Genomic DNA, 22,251 nt, shown 5'->3' with positions numbered 1-22,251 from the left:
ATGGACAATACTATTCCTTTTGGAAGAACAGATGTAGAATCTTCGTCCAATCAAATGACTTCCAAGCATAGGTTGTCATCAAGAAGGCACCAAAGCCAATTCCAGGACTCAAGGAAAAACAGAAAGAAAAGGACAAAGAATCGAGCAGTACTAATATAGAAGACCTCGAACACTTTGAAGTCACCAAAGAACTACAAAAGGTAATCTGAACTAATTCATGAGATATAAGTTTACTTCTTTGTGCAGTTAGTGGAGAAGTATACGACAAGATATCAAATTACGAGACTGCGAAAGAGATATGGGATAAATTAGATGTAAATTATGAAGGAACCACCAAAGTCAATTAATGAATATGAGCTGTTAAAAATGGAAGTAAATGAGAACATTGAAACAATGTCCAGAATTAGCAAAATTATAAATGAGCTAAAATCACTAGGGATGATTTATCTGCATAGCCTTCAAGTTCAGAAGCTTGTTAGAAGTCTCCTAAAAGTTTGGAAAATTAAAGTTGCCATTCCGGAAGACGGAGACCTTAACAACATGACATTTGATGAGTTACGAGGTAATCTCATTGCATATGAATGAAACTATATCAACAGGTACAATAAGGAGAACAAAAAGAAAGAAGTAGCCTTCAATGCCGCATCAACTAAAGAGGAGGATTTTTTGGAAGAAGCCAATAGCAAAGGAATGTCTCTCATAAATCGAGTAGTAAGGCAAATTATGAAACAAAGATAAAAAAGATCCCAAGGAGTCAGAACTAATGATTCTACTAGAAATATATTCCCTGCTATCACTGTAGAAGGTCGGGCCATTTTAAACAAAATTGTCCAAAGTTAAGAAGAAAATCATCTACAAAGAATAAAAATTGTAGAGCGTGGAGTGACGAAGATAAAACTAAAAAAACGAAAGCAAACAACATGTGCTTCATGGCAAAAAGTGAATCAAGTGAAGTAATACCACACAACTGACGTAATTGAAATCTTCTTGAATTTAATTTGGATGTGATAATCGATGAGCTTCAAAAAGTTATAGATGAATATAATAAACTCACTCAAGAGAAGAAAAATTAGGAAGCTCAACTTAAACAAAAACTCAAAGAGAAATAAAGAAATTATCAAGTTGAAATTGAAGCATGTCAAATTTAAATCGACTTACTTCAAGAAGAGCTTGATGATGTAAAAATGCAATTAAATAGCATTAAAAAAATCAACAAGTTATAGTTTTGTGAGATAAAATTCTTTTAAAACCAACTCAAGTTCCTCATCAAGATTGTTTAAATCAGTTAAGACCTCTTTCTCCTCTCAAGGACCTATCATCTACACCTGTGGACAAAAAGGGCACAAATCTTACAACTGCAGGAAGAAGTCCAAAAGTGTGTGGGTTTTGAAGCCTAAAGAAAGAACATCTAAACTGGAAAGACCTAATACTACTTGGTACCTAAACAAAATTGATTATCTTGTTTTGCAAGAACATGCCCGCTAAAGTTATAAATAGGAAATATGGGTCATTGATAGCGGATATTCCAAACATATGATCTAAAAGAAAGGAAATTTCTATGCCTTAAAGAAAATAGAAGGGGGATTAGTCAGATTCAATGATAATACTAGAGGCAACGTCATTGGAGTGGTCTTAGTAAAGCTCAACTCCTTATGTGAGCTTATTAAAGTGTATCTCATAGAAGGCCTCAAACATAACATGCTTAGTATCAGTTAGTTGTGTAACGCTGGATTTGGAGTCTCTTTTAAAGCTGAAAGTTGTTCCATTAAATATGATAAAAGAAATGTCTCTCTTATTGATTAACTTGTTGAAAATATTTATGTCTTAAATAATCTTGATTTTGCTACTTTAACCTGCCTCACTGTGTAAACCAAAGATGCTTGGTTGTGACATAGAAAGCTTGGGCATGCCGGTATACATATCCTTGGGAAACTGTCGAGACTGGAACTGGTGAAAGGTCTACCAAAACTCAAGTTTGAGAAGGACCACATATGTGATGCCTGCCAATTGGGTAAAAAGACCCGCACATCATTCAAAGTCATAGACATTGTCTCTACTACCAAACCCCTTCAAACAATCCATGTAGATTTATTTGGCCCCGCCAAAACTGTAAGTATTGTTGGGAGAAGAGATTTTTTGTTATTGTTGATGATTATTCACATTTTACTTGGGTAATGTTTCTTGCTTATAAACATAAGGCTTTCATAAATTTTGAGATCTTTTTATAGAAAGGTACAAAGAGAAGCAGGATATCTCATTATCTAAGTATATAGTTATCATAGAAGAGAATTTAAGAACAAAGATTTCAAGGAATATTGTGCTTAAAATGGATACTCTCAAAACTTCTCATCACCATGGTCTCCTCAATAAAATAGTGTGGTGGAACAAAAAAATCATTTCCTCCAGGAGACTGCAAGAACCATGTAACTAGAACATAACCTTCTAGATTATTTTTTGGTAGAGGTAGTAAGCACAACATATTACATCATCAACAGATGTCTCATCAGACTTATTCTATAAAAGATGCCTTATGAGTTGTGGAGAGGGGAAAAAACAAATATCAGCTACTTTCATCCTTTTGGATGCAAATTCTTTATCCACAACAACAATAAGAATAACTTGGGAAAATTTGATCCATGAAGTGACAAAGGTATTTTTCTTAGATATTCTCCCACCAGTCGCGCTTACAGGGCTTATAATAAAAGAACATTATGTGTTGAAGAATCTATGCATATTATATTTGATGAGACTAATCACCCTCATATGATCTTAAGTATTGATGTAGAAAAAGTGAGAGATCCACAGTCTGGAACTAATGCTAGCACAAATCCTAAACCAACGTAAGATGATTTGACTATATCCCTTCCAAAGCTGACTCCCATAATAAAAATAGTTAAACTAAGCATTCCAAGAGAATGGAAGCACAATGCTAGCTATCCAAATAATTTCATCATAGAAAATCCAGATAATAGGATGCAAACAAGAGCCTCGTTGAGAAAGAAAGTGTCTATGGCCCTTGTATCTTAAATCAAACCAAAGAAGACTGATAAGGCCCTCAAAAATGAATCTTGGGTCTAGGCCATGAAAGAAGAATTGGACCAATCCAAATGAAGTCAAGTGTGGACTCTAGTTGAAAGACCTAAGAATTGATCAATGATAGAAACTAGATGGGTGTCATGACTCGAGGATACCCCCTAGTCATGATAACGATGCTCATGATCATAAGTGATCTAACCCGTGGTATGGTACCTAGCACTGAATAAACTGATAAAAAAACACATGCAGAAGATAAACTGATAAGATATTGAAATATAAATCAACATGTCTGAAATACTGAATAAACTGGAAATAAACTGACTGTCGGAACATCTAGTTTAAGAAATATCTGATAGCCTCTAAGACATGAGAAGTTGAATGGAAAAGCCCCCAACTAACTCCAACTGACTGACAAAATAAAAGTACTATAAATAAATAAAAATCATAACATCCTCAATGGATGAGGACTCACCACTACTGCTATTGAGATATATGCCGGGCTAGCTAAGAGCAATCAGGGAACTACACGTCTGAACCTAAGTTATAAGACAACATAGTGCAAGAAAGATTACAATCGATACTTTGAATATACTAGTATAAGGAGTAGGGACTAGTTGGGATCATGCAAGTACAAGATATGAATGCATGACTAAACACAAGCTTGTATTGAACTAATATGATTAACTAAATGACTGATAGTTGTATAGTTAATTTCTCATTTACTGGATACTAATTAGCCGATGTTTGAAATATTGATTTACTGGTAATACTGATCATGTAAAACTAAATTGTACTGAGTTTGATTAATTGTACTAAAACTGTGGAATGTATCATGCAACCGACATGCCCAAATTTAAGCTAATCGGGGTCCAACCTATAACCACTATTGGAAGGGTGACAGTACCTTACCACGGGTACTAACACTGGCTATGTGGATCCACTAAATAGTGCCCCAAAAGACTAGGGAGTCCCCCTCTACTGGCAGGTGCTCATATGAGATATGCATCAACTCTCAACAGGAAGGAAGACTTCTAAACCAATGCTGAATATGTAGTTCTGGAACTCAGGGAATGCTACAAAGGGTCACACCCTCTACTAGCAGGTGAGCCCCCATCCTAGGTCCTCTCGATACTAAATCCTACTCCCAACTTAAATGACACTGGTACTGACTTAAATTTAACTGAACATTACAACTGATAGTGCTCAACATGATCATAATAACTTACAAAAATGACAAGAATCATGATTTAACTTACTTATTAATAGGAAATCTGAAACGTGAGTAAACACATAGGTATCGGGTGTTCATAACCCGCTAACACTAAATGATACTATAAATATGATAGCATCACCAAAATATTTGTAGGAAGTCATAATTTGGGGAACCCAAAACATAATGCATTTAAATAATTAATAATCTCATGAATTACAACATGGGAGTAAGTGAACTTGAAAAAAAGGGGATCATGTTTACAGGGCTAAATACATAAATTTAAATATTTGACTTAGTATTGACCAACTATGACATATAAGTTTAGGGTTTGGATCATATAGAACCCTAATTGACATGAAAATGCTAATAGCATGACTTAAACATTAAATTAATAGGGAAACATGGTTAATTTCATGAATTTCACTGAACTGAATCATTGTAAAGAGTAGAATTTCTACTCAAATCTAAGAAGATTTTTGGGACTCAATAGGTGAAAGGAACCTACTAATGAATACCCCACATACCTGAAGTAGAAGCTTTGGGAAAAATCTTTTAAAGTTGTTTTTATTCTTGAGAAAACCCTAACTGCTTGAGTAAGAAGGAGGAAACTGTTCTTTTGATTTGTTTCTGATGAAATTGGAACTTATGAGGTGAATTAGGACTTTTGGGGTCTTTCATACAACCCCTTGTGAAGTCAAAACGACATAGACCTGGCTTTTTAGGGAGTAGGAAAAGACATAAAGGCCCCTGGAAAATGCGCGGGAAATAACATTCCCAGTCAGGTACGAGTCAATCATACGACTCGTAAGATGGAGTACGATTGGTTCCTTGACTCATAAGTTGGGCAGAATTAAAATGGTATACACTGGTTATCATACGGGTGGAACTTATGACTCGTACTTTAGTATACGACTAGTATCCATGACTTGTATCTTGGACAGAACCTCAAGAAGTCTACACTGATGTCCTTATGACTTGGGTTAGTACAAATCGTACTATTCTTAACGGCTAGCATTCACCCTTTCGTACCCTGGACAGAAAGTATCTTACCTTACACTGACTTCGTTAAGTCTTACTATGTACGACTTGTGACTTACTAGATGACTCCTAGGTTCAACTTGTACCTAGAACAAAATGTCAACTCAAACACACTATTTTGGATACGACTGCCACCTACGACTTGTATGAGTCTATACTACTTGAAGGACGATTCGTAGGTTTTCCAGAGACCTAAAAAAATTTGGGGTATAATAATGGGTCTACAGAAAAAAATTAAATGAGGAAGGTAAGGTCATCAGAAATAAGTCTAGATTGGTAGCTCAAGGCTACTCCCAACAAGAAGGTATTGATTCTGATGAAACCTTTGCTCCGGTCGCAATGTTAGAATCAATTTGCATCTTGTTAGATTTTGCTACCTACAAATGTTTTAAGTTGTATTCAATGGAGGTCAAAAGCACCTTTTTAAATGGATTCATTCATGAAGAAGTCTTTGTAAGGAAACCCCCCGGTTTTGAAAATTCATCTTATCCAAATCATGTTTTCAAATTACCAAAAACACGCTACGGTCTCAAACAAGCTTCAAAGGCTTGGTATGAGAGGTTGAGTACTTTCTTATTAAATAATAATTTCCAAAGAGGCAAAATCGATACAACTCTGTTTATACAAAATCTCGACTCAAATCCTCTTATTGTTAAAATTTATATTGATGATGTTATTTTTGGTAGTCCTAACATCTCCCTAAGCAAGAATTTTGCTAATCTGATGAAAGGAGAATTTGAAATGAGCCTCATGGGAGAACTCACATTTTCTTAGGATTACAAATCAAGCAAACACCCAAAGTTACTTTCATTAGTCAAGCCAAATACACAAAAAAACTCATCAACACTATGTCATAGAAAAAGGAAAGGCCTATGGAACTCCAATGAGTCCATCCACAAGTATTGATTCAGTTTTATCTGGAAAAGATATTGATGAGAAGACATGGAGGGGAATGATTAGATCACTACTTTACTTGACCGCCAGTCGACCAGACATCATGTTCAATGTATGTAAGTGTGCAAGGTTTCTGTTGGCTCCTAAGGAATCTCATCTGACTACGGTCAAATAAATCATCTGATATCTCATTGGAACCCAGGAAACCAGACTAGATACCCTTGCTCTTCTCACTTTGATTTAATTAGTTATTCAAATACTGACTTTGTAGGTGATAAAAATGATAAAAAAAAAAAAAAAGCACCAGTGGAACTTGTCAAATTCTTGGTGATGCCCTAATATCATGGCACAACAAGAAGCATACTCCAGTTGCTCTATCAAAAACTGAAGTTGAATACATAGCCGTTGGAAGTTGTGGTACTCAAATTTTATAAATTATGCTTCAATTACTTGATTTTAATTTGTACTTTGAATCTGTACCCATAATGTGTGATAACACCAGTGCTATTAGTCTGTCTAAATATATTGTGCATCATTCTAGGGCTAAACACATCGATATTAAGCATTATTTCATTCGAGATCATGTGGAAAATAGAGAGTTTTCTTTAACATTTGTTGACTTCAAAAATCAGTTGGCAAATATTTTTATAAAAACATTGTTAGAAGAAAGATTCTGCCTCCTTAGAAAAATGTTTGGCATTATAAGTATTAATGACTTATGAGCCTTTATTTTTGAAAAATATTTTTTTACTTTTATCAATTTTACTACTTCACTTTCAATTTTGAAAAATGTATTTTAAAAAGGAAGTGTCATCATTACCTTCATTGCTTCTTACGCTACTTCTGCCGCCACTGCGCCCTTTTACCTTCCCAACATCCCCGCTTCTGCCTTTCTTTCAATTTAATAGTCACATCTCTTACTTTAACCCTTTTTAGCTTCTTTCATCATCCCTTCTTTCCCAACAGTTGACTCAATCCCTATATCACCCCTCTCTCTCTCGATTTTCTTACCCATCCCTTTATCTTCGACTTTTCCCCTTCAAAACTCTGATTCCCAATCTTCTCTCATGACCAAAACTCGCTCCATGGACAGTGTCTCAAAATCCCTTCCTAAACCTCTCTCTGATAATCTTATTCTCCTCTCCAAATCCTTTGATAAATCTTCATCAGACTCTCAACAACCAACTATAATAAAAAAAAGGTCCAACACGCAGTCCAGCCTGTTCAGCCAAGAAACCTCGTTCAACCTCCCTAAACTCCTTCCCTCCCAAGGACATGCATAAATTCTGGAAATGCTCTAAAAATATAAATTTTCTGCCTTCAGAAATAGATCCATTGTCCCTGGCTGCATAGTCAATCTCTATCAATTAAAGGAATCTTTTTGTAATGTCAATCACTTCTTTAAATTTCAATATTTGTCACTGGTTTTTCATTTTTGTGAACTTGAAGTTTGTGAGGATCTAGTCAAAATATTTTACACAAATCTCTACCTATTTCCTAAAAGCAACGAACTTGAGACTCTTGTGATTGGCACAAGAATCATACTAAATAATTTTTTGTTCGAAAAGGTATTTGATACAAAGTTCTCTGGCATGATTCTCCTTATGAATGGTAGTGGCCCGAAGATTTTGAGGTAATCTTTGAAGAAACAAAAAGGGACCTATCTAACTCGGACACTATATTGTTCACTTTTGGTCCATTGTCTCTGTGTTTTAAGTATCGTATCATGGCCCACATTATCACCACCACTCTGATTCCAAGGAAGCGATCACTCAGCAATATCATCTATCGTGATATGTTAATCCTGTATTGTATTGCAAAAAAGCACAAGATAAATTGAGTAACTTAGATTCGTGAATATATGCTTAAGAGTGCAGCAGATGCTCATGCCTCCGCCAGTCTGCCGTATGGATTGTTGATTACTCAGATTCTCTTATATTACTCTATTGACCTCTTTTCTTACCCCTCTCTGTGGAAGTTTCTGCTATTTATGACTCTAAAATATTTTCCAGTATGGGATAGGTTTTGGTTGATAACGAATAATGCAAGAAGGATTCTGCCCAAACAAATTATGAACTCTCTAAGGTAAGCAAGTTTGTTTCTAACCCAATGATTGTTATGTTGAAGGAATTGGAGGACCTCAAAGATCGCTTCAAAGCTATTAAGGAAGGTGTAATGCTGCTTCAGGAATACTTCCAAAGTACTGGACCTTGGGAAAAGCATCAGTACTGACATAGGCTCGGTAAGGCTGGCCCTCGACTGGTTCAAATAAGAAGGCATCAAACTATTCACCCAAGTGTTCATGCACATGGACTCCCTCAGGTCCTATGTCAACTCCTCCAATGATGATTTTTCTATTTTTGTCCAGAACTCCTACTCCTCATTCTTTAAAAAAGTGGAAAAATCTTATGAAAAATTTTGCCATAACATGCACAATACCCTCACATACTTTCTGGCTAAGCGGTGAATGATGACTTTTATTCAAAGGGGGTCCTATCTCTTTTTGGTTTTGGGTTGTAAAGTGATTTTTCACACTATCTGCCATACTTTTATTTTGCCTAATCATTTAGTAATCAATTAGACTGTTTATCTGCTATATGTCTACTTCTTTCTTTCTTTGTTATATTGTTTTCTTTTATTATGCCAAAAGGGGGAGAAAGATAAGAACATCCTAGGTGTCTGCAAGTTAGGGGAAGCAAGTCGACTATCAAAGGATGAGAGTCAACTGATGCTTAAGAAAAAGAAAAACATCAGAAATACTTGCAAATCTAGGGGAGCAAGTGACTATTAAAGAATAAGAGTCAACCGATGCTCAAGGAAAAAAATAACATCATAGCACTTGCAAGGTAGAGGAACACATCATCAAAATAGAAAAGTCAACTGATGTTTATTATTTGTCATTATCAAAAAAGGGGAGACTGTTAGCCCCATAATCTCATTATATATTTTAATCAGGACAAACTAATAAGAAAATATCTTGCACGATACACCAAAGATACAAAAGATCAAATGGAATCAATCCAAAAAGAAAGCAAGTATCTAACTCATGAGACAGCCGGCTCCAAGGTTGGCAAGAACATCAATCATGGAGATTATTAGGCTCCAAGACTTACGGCAACCAGATCAGTCAAGAACAAGCGCAAAAGGAAAAAATATCATAGCATTAATCACAAATATTACTGACCTCCCTGAATCAGGGGAAGCCGAATCAATCACCACAAAAGCAAAAGACAAGAATATCACGGATCTATCTAATACGGATGTGCATGGATACCGTGTATGGACATATCTCATATGGACATACTATACGGTAGCATTCCTCATCAAGTAATCAATTCAAATCCTTGATTGGGATGAAATATTTTGGATTTTCTTATGAAGAGAAGAAGTTGGAATAGCTGAAGAATATAAAAGAAAGGACTAAAGATCGAAGCACTAACGCAACTTCAAGAAAGAACCTCAAAGTGTCTCAATCTTAGTCTCACAAGGCTTTGTACTTCTTAGTTTACAATTGTCATACAAAGAATACGATTGAGTCAACTTTGTAACACAAACTGAGGATGTTTCACAAGATCTAAAGAACAAAATAAGTCTTCGGAACTTGTTTATCATCATTGTACTCGAGCCCGACTTTGAAAAATCCAAGGAAATTTTGAAACTCAAGCAGACTGGAAGTAGGCACCAAATTGGTGTTCCGAACCAGGATAAATCTTCATGTTTTTATTTCCATTCATTTATTTACTTATCGGTTTACTTGAATCTAATCTGTTTTGTGAGGTATACTAATTTGTAGGCAAGTCGACCGAGAAGACTCAGCAGTCGACTCAAAAAAAAATTCAATTCACCCCTCCCCCTCTTGAATTTCAGTTTGATCTTTTAAAAATGAAGGAAAAGGGTCGATTTTATGTTTATAAGTCGTTTAAGGTGTACAAAGACCAAAATCCCCTTATCCCAAGTGGAAAAAATAAAAACTGAATAAAAATTACATTGAGCATGGCACGATGCTATCACAGAGCTTAGTCTTCGTGTCACGCCCTTATCACGGAGGCTAAGTGGTGTGGCACACCACTATCGCGGAGGCTTACTGCCCCGGGGTCCTAAAATAGCTCCGAATTTCTTCCAAAAATTTTAAAACTTTTTCAAAACACATTTTTAACATCCCTAATCACAATTCAAGTTAAAAATTGGCATTACACATGCAGGAGGGTCAAAAATAAATTTGTTGAATTTTTTTGGGGGTATTAATTTTAGGCAAAGAATTTTGTGTGGAAGAGAGTGAATCGATATATTTGGGCAAAGAATTTTATGAGGGAGAACCGACATATCCGAGAAAGGGTAAATATTTCCTCAATTATTGTTGGTCAATAATAAATTCAAGGGAGAGTTAAACATTTGAAAGGGAGAGTGAAATATTTTAATTAAAATTTTAGGCCACACTTTTAAAGTGTTGTATTTTGAATTACAATAATATCACACTTAAAAATGTTATCATATATGTGAATAAGTGTTGTCAATTATATCATGATTTGGCAACACTTGTAAAGTGTGGCCTATACCATTAAAGATCACACTGTTAAGGCGTTGCCAAAAATAATGTAGCAAAAAGCTAAAAATTAAGACTACGCTTTAAAGTGTGGTCTTTAATGGTATAGGTCACTCTTTACGAGCGTGATCCAGATTTAGTGTGGTCAAAATACAAATGATACATGACTTTCCATCCTATTTTAAATTTGTCACCCCACAATAGCTAATATAGTGCATAGTTAAATAATTTATTCATATTTATTAGGGTCCGCTTATATGCACTTTGCCTATATAAATTCATGTTTTGTTTCATGAAAATTCTCACTCTAAGTTATCCTTTTACTTTTCCATCACCACAAAATACATAATGGTGAAGAATAAAATGTTAATTATCAAATCATATGATTTTTTTCACAGTTAAGAACCAGGTGACAAAGTCATAAAGAATTTATGGGTAGGGATCTTTCTTTTAGTTTTGTAAATTATACTCCTTTTCTTTTAATTTATGTGGTACTATTTATTTTTTGAGAGTCAATTTGACTAATATTTCAAATTACATTGTATTAGATGAACTCAAGATCCACAAAATGCTAAATTACCCATCATGTTAAAAATATTCTTTTACTTTCTTTATTTTCCGTCACTTAAAAGTTACAAATCTTGATTTTAGGTGTTTAAGGTTGAAAAATGATTTAACCCTTTTTGGTTAGAGTGACTAATAATTTCGTTTAAGTATTTTCTTAATTTGTGCTTGTGGGAATGAAGAAGATAGCTAAAGAAGATACAAAAGTAGAGAGAATTGAGCAAATTCAGAAGAAGATTATGTAGATTCTTACAATAAAAAATAATTTTATCTCTTGAATTAATTTTTTCTTCCTCTTCTCTAATTTCTATTTATGTACTCCACTGAAGAACTTCAAAAATATTGTTTACATTCTTTTAATTATGCTTTTCTACTTACTTTCTTTTTTCTTAAAGTTATATTTTAGAAACGTGTGAGCTGAGAATAAGATGATAGATAAGACAAATCAGAAGAGTGGAAAGAGAAACTTGATAAAAGGGTCTCTTTTTTATGATTATATATAGTTGTACATACTTATTTCATCATGTTAAGTTGCAGTTAGTTTCTTTTTTTGAAATTTTTACTATGGTTATACCATCTACATAGAGATAGATAAAATCAAGTATCCATAAAAGATCATAAATTCTTAAAGAGTAAAACTTTTACATAAATTATAAAATTAATTGTAAATAATGTAATGAATTAAAGTATTAAATTTAATTTATTTGAATTTGAAAATTAAAAGAAATTTTAACACATTCTTTACATTTGAATATTAAAAAAAATTGCATATCTAATTAAATATTTTTCACCGCAAGTAGCTCGGCCCATTACACTAATTAGCTTAAATGGTGATGATCAGTTGTGAAATTTAATTTGAGAGGAAGATTTTGGGGGGCGGGGGGGAGGGAATCAATTTTCACATAGAAAGTTGAAGAAAAAAAAAAGAACATATTATTACTATAAAGAAGAGCGAAGACGTAGGCACCTGTTCATCCACGTTCCTGCTTGATTTGTGATTTTATTATATTACTCTTAATTAATTATTTTATGTCATTACGCATTAAAAAATTAATAATATTTAATAAAAAATAAAATAGACACTTATGACATATTTGCTTCAGCTGCTTCAACAGTAATTTTACTATTTCCTAATTAATTATTATAAGTCATCCACGTACTAAAAAAAATCAATAATAGTTAATAGAAAAGGTAAACTAAAAAATAAAGATAAATTAACTATTGATGTTTTAAATTAACTTGACATCTTATATAAGATTTGTTTAAATTTTTTTTATAACTATTTTTTATAGTAATTTGTTATATCACTTCTAGTAAGTTATTATGAGTCATTTAAGACATGTTTGTTCACTACTTCAATCGTGATATTTGGTTGATTCTCAAAATTATATCAGTGACACGAAAATTGGAATAGAAGAAAAATATTAGAAATCATAATAATTAAAAATATAAATTATTTTTAAAATATAATTGACTATCAATGCCACAAAAATTTGAACAAAGAGAGTATTATAAATTACAATAACTAATAGATTAAAATATCTAAAAACACATTAAAAATATAATTGATTATCTAAATTTTATTTGTGTTACATAACTTGAATTAAAAAATATATATATTGGGCTCGTGCTACCACGGGCCCTTCAAAATCTAGTATATATATACTTGGAAAAGTTTCAAAAATAGCAAAAGTTTGGCACAAGACCCATCTTCCATAGCCACACTTTACATATTTACCATTTATAGCCATTGTATTCGATTCACGGCCGTTGTATTTACTTTTACTCAGTGGTTTGCATTTATAAAAAACATAAATATACTACATATTTAGTCTCGTCAAAAACACTACCATTTTTTTCTTTTTCATTTTTTTATATTTTTTTCTTTTTCGTGTTTCCCCCGTTTTTTCTTCTTTTTTTTTTTTTTTTTTTTTTCTTTTTTTTTTTCTTCCTTTTTTTTTTCTCTTCTATTTCTCTTTTTTCTTTTCTTTTCTTCATTGATTTTTTTTTGTTTTTTTGTACTTATTTTCTTTATTTTTTTTTTGGTTCTATTTTATATTTTTTGTAGTTTCAAAAAGTATGACTACTCGAGCACAAGTCATGGACGATAACGTAAATACCACAATTATTTATCGTATTTGTAATTACACCATTATTTAATTTTTGTATGCATTGATACAACTATATTTGTATTTGTATTTTAAAGTTTGCACTTGTATTTGTATTTTATAGTTCGCATTTGTATTTGTATTTTATAATTCGCACTTGTATTTGTATTTGTTAGTTTGCACCATCATTTATATTTTATATAATTCGCACTTGTAAAGAAATATTTTGTATTTGTATTTTATGATTGAATGCATATTATATTGGATTATATTTGTATTGTGATTTTATTGTGTTTGTATATTTAGATTATATTTGAATTATATTTGTATTTGCAATCTATTTTCATCGATGCCTTTTTATTTTTAAAGAATTATTTTGTATTTGTATTTGTGAGTTGTTTGCATATTGTATTTAACCTTGACTATGTACAATATATCATTTCTATTTGTATACAAACAAGTAAATGTATTTATTGTATTTTCTTAATTCTAAAATATATAAATATGTAATGTATCATTTGATACAAATATATCATTTTGTATTTGTATGTCAAAATTATCATTCGTATTTGTAAATAAATAAATATCACTTGATACAAATACAATTACAAATAAATTAAACAAACGATTTTACAAATAAATACAATATGTATTTGTATACATTGTATTTGTATAAAAATTTGAATTGTATTTATTTGTATCAATAAATAAAACTCGTATCAACAAATACAAACAAGTATTCATATAAGAAAAATCAATCGTTCTGTTTCAATAATTAAAAAATGCAAATGATAGTTCACATTTGTATTTGTATTTTATAGTTTGCACGTGTATTTGTATGTTATAGTTCACATTTGTATTTGTATTTTATAGTTTGCACTTGTATTTGTATGTTATAGTTCGCATTTGTATTTGTATTTTATAGTTCGCACTTGTATTTGTGAGTTATAATTCGCATTTGTATTTGTGTTTTAGAGTTCGCACTTGTATTTGTGTTTGCTAGTTAGCACAAATGAAAAGAAGGAGAAAAAATGAGAGAAAAAGAAGGAGAAAAATATAGTGAGAGAAAAAGAAGGAGAAAAATACAGAACAAGTAGTGAAAAGGAAAAAAAGAAAAACTGCAAAAAAAAACGGAAAACAAAAAAAGTGAAAAAAAAAAAAGGAAAAAAATAATGAAGAAAAAAACTGAAAAAGGTAAAAAAAAAAAATGTGAGTAAAAGAGAATAGAGAAATAGAGAAAACACATGAAAAGGCTATGCATTGTAATTAGGAATAATTAATAGACAAGAGGGGGTTATGGATTGCAATTAATTGAAATTTAGGCAGTATAATTAAGAGTCTATGTGTGCTAAGTCATGTAGTTATCCCTATATACTTTTATTGATGTGAGAACTTCATGAAAATTTTGCAAACTTGATCTAAATTGGACAATATTACATCATGTAAGAGTATTTTAATGTTATTTGACCCAACAATATTTTTCATTTTGGCAAGGCTTTGGTAGAAGAATTACACATTACTGGGTGTATTTGGAACCAAAAAAATATTTTTCAAAAAAATAAGTAAATTATTTATTTTTTATTTTTTTGTATTTGATATATGAGTAAAAAATATTATCCTAAAGGTATTTAAATTTTATCTAGACAAATATTATGGGTGGTAGAGTGAGGGTTATGGGGTTGGGAGTGAAGATGAAATTATTGAAGAATGGAAAGGACACAATCAATATAAAATGACACTTGTAGAATTTATTTTTCTATTTTGTTTTTAGGAAAGTCATCATTTTCCGCATCTGGAAGGAACTTTATACTCTAAAACCTTTTTAAAATAAAAATATTGACCAATCAAACATAAAAATCAAATTTCAAAAAATATTTTTATAGCACACAGAGCACACCCACTGCATAAGTATAATGGTTAAATCTCAAGGACAGATGAATTGCTTGCAAGTTGGTCTAGGTACATTGTTCTTTAAAAAATGGAAAAGGTACAAATATACTTCTGAACTTTAATAAATGCTACAAATATATCTTCCGTCATATTTTGGGTATAAATATACCTTTGTCGTTAATGAAAAGGTATAATATATCCTCGAACTTTAATAAATGATACAAATATACCTTTTGTCATACTTTGGGTATAAATATACCCTTGCCGTTAATGAAAAGGTACGAATATACCTTTCTCATTAATATCGGAACGCATGTCAGCATCGTATTAGTTGCCCCTTTTTAATTTATTTTATCTGTAAATAATTTAATCTATCCTAAATTATAACTCATACTCAATTCAAATAATCCAACCCAACCTATGTAATAGAGAAGCTTCAAGAGACATATTACGCATCTCTATTCACGCGTGTTTCTTTATTCTACTCTCTCACACTCACACTCTCTCACTAACTCAAAAATCCTAACAAACGCTTCGGTTCAATTCATGTTTCAATCTTTCTACCATCTAGAATTGAGTAAGGATTTGTGTAATATTGTGATGTTGTTTAATGTTCTGATGTTAGATTAATATTCTGATGTTGTTTAATGTTCCTCATAAACGATTGTTGTTTGTTTTTCCTGATTCATGAGCGTCGATGAATCAGAAATTGTTTCTGATTCATGGTTGTTGTTACCTGCTTTAAATTCATTGTTACAGTATTGTTCACCAATTTCAAAGAGTGAACAAGAAGACAACATTTTAAGAACAGAAACATGAGAAAAAATTATAAAGTTTGGACATTTCTCGGCCAAATTGATGTCCTCATTGTATCACAAGTTGGGTCGGATTATTTGGACCGAGTATGAATTATAATTTAGGACGGATTTAATTATTCACAGAAAAAATAAATTAAAAAAGGTCAATCAATACAATGCTGACATGTGTCGCACTATTAATGAGAAGGGTATATTTGTACCTTTTCATTAACAACAAGGTTATATTTGTACCAAAGTATGATGGAGGATATATTTGTACCATTTATTAAAGTTCGATGATATATTAGTATATTTTCATTAACGACAAGGGTATATTTGTACCCAAAATATGACGGAGGATATATTTGTAGCATTTATTAAAGTTCAGGGGTATATTTGTATCCTTTTCATTTTAAAAAAAAATAGAGATAAACTATAAAAATATATCTAAATTGTGGAGAAATTAAAATTTGCGCATCTAAACTTAGCGAAGGTCGTCATATGACGATGACCCCTCTAAACTTGGAAAAATATTTTATACCCTCCATTAATTACATGATAAAGAAAAAAAAAGACCAAATCCATCGGTGGCCCCCTAAACTTGGCACGATCTTTCACTTAGGCACCCCAAGTGGACGTTGTTCACTTTTGACACCTCAAGTAGCATACGCGGATGTTATTTTGAACTTTTTGTTGAATCAACAATATTATATCGTGTGCGTGTATTACACGCGCTGATGACGTGTAAAGTGATCAATAATATCATGAAATTTGTCATTTTTCTCCAAATTAAATGTTAAATAGCTATTTTTAATTAAAATAAAAAAAATCAATCAAATATTTTCACTTGGCAATTTTTAACTTAAATAATTATAAACAAATTATATTATAAAATTTAATTTCCCCCACCCCACCAATCCTCATCGTCTTCTTCAGCCCACCCCATCCCCTCACCACCTGCTCGCTCCCCCTCTCCTCCCCATTCGTCTTCTTCAACCCACCCACCCCCTTCACCGCCTGCCCGCTCTCTCACCCCTCAATTTCATGCTTTCTATCACCAATAAACTTTCATAATCAGCTAGTGTTTAAAAGTTGCCATTTTGTTCTCCTCCTTCTCCTCCATTTTTTTTAAGTCTCCTCCATATTTTTTTTTAGTTATATATCTCAAATTCGGAAAGTTATTAACTGAACATTGGCCTCCTCGATCATCAAATGACTGAAATTCATGAAGCTTTTAATGCGGATTTACTTTTCTGGAAAATTCAATCTTCATTAATGGAGGTTAAGCTTAAAAAGGCAAGGTAAAGTATGGAAAAAAGAGTAATCTTCCGGTGGTTTTATAAAGAAGAAGTTGCTAGTGGTTTTATTGAAGAGAGAATCCATTAATATCAAAAATTGAAATTAATGGTGAAGAAAATGAATTCTTCCATAATGAAAGTTTGTGAAGGAAAAAAATGGTGGAAAAGGAAGAAAGAATGAGAAAATATGTGTTGTGTTTGGCCTGTTCTGTTTTTAATTAATTGTTGACATTTTTTTTTTTTTGGTGTTAATGATGTCATTGATTAATGGAAGGAGTATTATTTGGTGTTTATGATGTGTATTGTTGTTATAAATATGTTCATGGAGTGAGTATTTTATTAATGGAGTAAAATTTTGTTATCATTTTTTTAAAAGTTCAACCTCCATTAACCTCTATTAATAGAAGCTAAAGAAAGTTGTGTGGAGAAGACAACTCTAAAATTACGAAAATACCCCTCAAAAATTACAAAAATGTCCCTGAAACTCACCAAAAAGTGAGTGTAATACACTCTCTTTGCTGAATCAGCAAAAGGTGTCAAAATGACACAGTTTATAGCTACTTGAGGTGTCAAAAGTGAATAACGTCCACTTGAGATGCTTAAGTGAAAAATCGGATCAAATTTAAGGGGCCGCCTATGAATTTGGCCAAAAAAAAAACATATATAAACACACTTATTCAAGATTCTTAAAATTGGATCTTAGTATTCTTTTACGATCTTCATCCCATCTTTTAATTCTTCTTCTTTTCTAAATTATTTAATCAAATTATCACTCTTCATTATCCTTAGTTTGCTAAAATGTATGAGTAAACTGCAAAAGGAGCCAAACAAATATGATATGCTGACATTATTTGTTTCGTGAGTTAATTTTCTAAATTGTCATTGAACTTATGTAAATATCCCACTAAAGTAACTATTATTTTTTTTAGGACAATACTATTATTGAACTATACACATCTTTTCAATAAAAGGTAAACTAAGAAATAGTTAAGGATGTGTTTGAAAAACCACAAGCGGATTGAAATTAGATATAATTACACAACTTTTTTCTTAATTAGGGGCTGAGAATTGGGAGTAATTACGTGATATAATTACAAGGTTACATTTTATTTATTTTTTTTGTATTTTAATTTCTTTTTTTATAAATTTCTTTTTTATTTATATTATTTTTTTAATTTTTTTTTAATTTACTTTATTCATCTTTCATCTCTTTTCTTCTCATTTTCCAACCTTTACTTCTTATGATTAAATATAATTACTCGTATTTTTTTTTCTTCATTAACATATAATTATCTTATTATTCTAGTATTTGAATTAAAGTAGAATTTTGTTATTGAATGAGATTATAGACTTATAGTTTTCCTTCTTTTGAATTATATTTACTTCTAGAAATTTTATATAAGAGTATTATGCTTTTTTCTTGGATTTTGAATTTATGTTATGTTTTATGTTTTGATTTATTTGTTTTAGTAATATAGACTTGTTATTTCATATTGCATGTTATGGCAAACTGTCTAATTATATATAATTTCAATTCTGTTGTAGCTTTTCAAATATGTTCTTAACTATTTTTAGCTTCACCTTATATTGGAAAGATGTGCATAGTTCACTGACAATATTGTCTTAAAAGAAACAAAAATTACTTTAGTGGGATATTTACATAAGTTTCACGAAGTTTGTGTTAAGTCCAGACTCAAATTGTCAAAATCCAAGAAAAAAGCATAACACTCTTATATAAAATTTCAAGAAGTAATATAATTCAAAAGAAAGAAAATTATAAGTTTATAATCTCATTCAATAACGAAATTCTACTTTAATTCTAACACTAGAATAATAAGGTAATTATATGTTAATGAAGAAAATAAAAAAAATATGAGTAATTATATTTAATCATAAGAAGTAAAGGTTGGAAATGAGAAGAAAAGAGATAAAGATGAATAATGCAAATCAAATTTAAAAAAAAAATTAAAATACAAAAATATAAATAAAATGTAACCTTGTAATTACATCACGTAATTGCACCCAATTCTCAATCCCTAATTGAGAATAAAGTTGTGTAATTATATCTAATTTCAATTCGTTTGTGGTTTTCCAAACACATCCTTAAATATTTTTTAGTTTAACCTTTTATTGAAAAGATGTGTATAGTTCAATGATAGTATTGTCCTAAAAAAAAATAATAGTTACTTTAGTGGGATATTTACATAAGTTCAATGACAATTTAGGGAATTAACTCTTTGTTTCGTAACAATCATTTTAACGATGATGCCGTTCGAGAACCAACTTGTCCTCAATCAGATGATAAGTCATAGTTCCAACTAAGATATTAACTGTCGCATTGCATTTGAAGTTAGAATGAGTCTGTTGTAAAATAATTATAAACTTCATAGAGTGATGAGCTGAAAATCATCATTTTGCCCTTTGCTAGGTGTACTAGATATCACATGACATTGTTTGGAGGCTTAAGTTGACAGTAGTTAATAAGCATTTTTTTTCTGTTGTCTTGTTATACTGTTATCCTGATTGTGGCTAAAGTCCACAACAAACATTGAACATATTTGAAACTGAGTACTAATCTCAAGATTTGCAATAAAAGAATGAGAAAATGTGACCTGCAATGTTCAAAAGCTCACTGGTGCACTATTTCTAGCTGATAAGTTACAGACGATCTGCAAGAAAAAGCGACCTGTCAACCAGCGCAACAACCAATCAAAAGAGGAATAAAGGGTGCAAAAAATAAATTAAACTACAAAGGCCGATTCATCAAAGAGCAAAGATGTGATTCTCAGTAAAGAGCAATATTGTTGAGAGTTCATGTACATGGCCAAGTCTAGAAAAGGGCCACACAATGAACTTTCACCACCTGACCATGCCAAAGACAATCAACATCTGGGATTCTCTGTTTCTTGGCATCATGTTGCAAGAAACAATCATATCAGATTCTTGTGGGACCAGTTATAAAAAATGTCACAATTTATCGTACTCATGACATTTAATTAGTAGAACAAATGCCCTTTTCTATGTTAATTAATTAGAGAGAAACAAATTAAGAGAGATAGATGTATCGTTCTTTACTGAAGAACATATTTGTTGCGGAGACAAATCATGTATCACCTATTTGCCCTAAGCCTAGAAAACTTGGATCCAATATTCTTCCTGAATTCCTCGAATCCCTAAATTCCAATGATAACAGGTACTACTTTTAAATCTTTAACTCTCAATTTTCACACTTTTATATATTTTTATCAAATGAGATGTCTTGAGAAATAACATTTGGAAATTTCACTTGATCAGCTAGAAGAATTTCGATGGAAGAAGTGGGATTCTCAACATTGTTGCTGAAAAGGTTGGTTATCTAAAGAGTTTAAATCTTGTATGTGCCTCTACGACAGTGGTGAAACTAAAAATTTCGTCAAGAATATTCAAGATTTAATTAATATGTATATATACAAAGTAGATTGTGATCTATAAATGTGATATGATTCCACTATATAAAGTATAATCTTTTTATGAGCCGTACTTCAACTGACGCCCCTTTAGAATACCTAGCTCCTTCACTAGCTTATGGTAAACACTACAAAGCATACCAGACTCGTCACATCCCATTATCATCTGACAGAGATAATTTCGAAACATTAAAACAGGATTAATTACTGGAACACATTTTCACTATCAAAATATAAAAGAACGAAAGCTAAATGACCTAATTCATATCAATCTCCAGTGAGCCCATAGATCACACAAAATGTGTTAGAAGATATTTCTTTCTTAGGCAAATAAATCTCAGCAAACAATAGATCACGTGTTCTAGCTTATCACAGATATAAAACACAATACGCTGTTAAAACTCATGTTGCACGAGAAATCTAACAGAATTGGTATCAACAAGCCAAAATAGAACCATTCATCCATTATAAAATCATTTGACAAATTATCAGAGATTATCTTAAAGAGGCAATAAAAATAGGATTTGACAGTTTTATGCATGATATATGAGACAACAACTTCTCATTGCTATATTTTTCAGAAAGAAAAAGGAGAGAACATCGAGGACCAGTTAAACAACGACGACTAAAGCACCCAAGAGTATATATCATTTCCAAGTGAGCTTTGTGGTGAACACATCAAACTAACAATGAGATAGAAGATAAACGACAAAGTAAATAAACTACAAGAGCATTTTAGATCACCACCTATTTATTGAAAAGAAATGCAGTTTATGTAAATATTAACCTTTTATTATGTTATGCTTTTATACCAACCCCACCACAACAACAGAAAGGTAAAGCAAAATGTTACCTTGAGGACACTAGAAAGCAAGGTTTTGTGCGTGAGATGATTGGCCTAGCTGATTGTGAAACAGCAGCAGCTATCTGCAGATGAATAACAAAATAAATTTCAGCATAAATGTCAAATCAGCTAATTAACCTTCCTATCAAAGACACATGACCGGGTGTTGACTTGAGCAAGATTTTGAACTGTTTTGATTTGGATAAATGAAAAAATAAGCTTAATCTACTCTTCCATTAGTTCGAAAAAAGAAACCATTGATTATTATGTGGATACTTGAGCCTAAATCCAAACACATCTAATTAAGTATCCACATCGGAAAAGGAAAGGGTCCTTGGTCTCCTTATAAGGCTTGGGCAATCCTCCTACCCATGAGGCAGCTTTTGGAGTGTGAGTTAGATCCAAGACCAATTTTAACACCTGTATTTTTCTACTGATCACTTCTACCTCCATATATTCAAGCAATTTAGAAGCTAAATCTACTTGTACCTTGACCTTTTTACACAACTAGGTCTCATTTTGTTGATAATAGCAATATCCAATTGAATAGACTTACCAATCACAACTGCCATTGAAAACA

Source organism: Capsicum annuum, chromosome 10, assembly GCF_002878395.1.
Source record: "Capsicum annuum cultivar UCD-10X-F1 chromosome 10, UCD10Xv1.1, whole genome shotgun sequence".
Lineage (NCBI taxonomy): Eukaryota > Viridiplantae > Streptophyta > Magnoliopsida > Solanales > Solanaceae > Capsicum > Capsicum annuum.
This window is presented reverse-complemented; position numbering follows the sequence as displayed.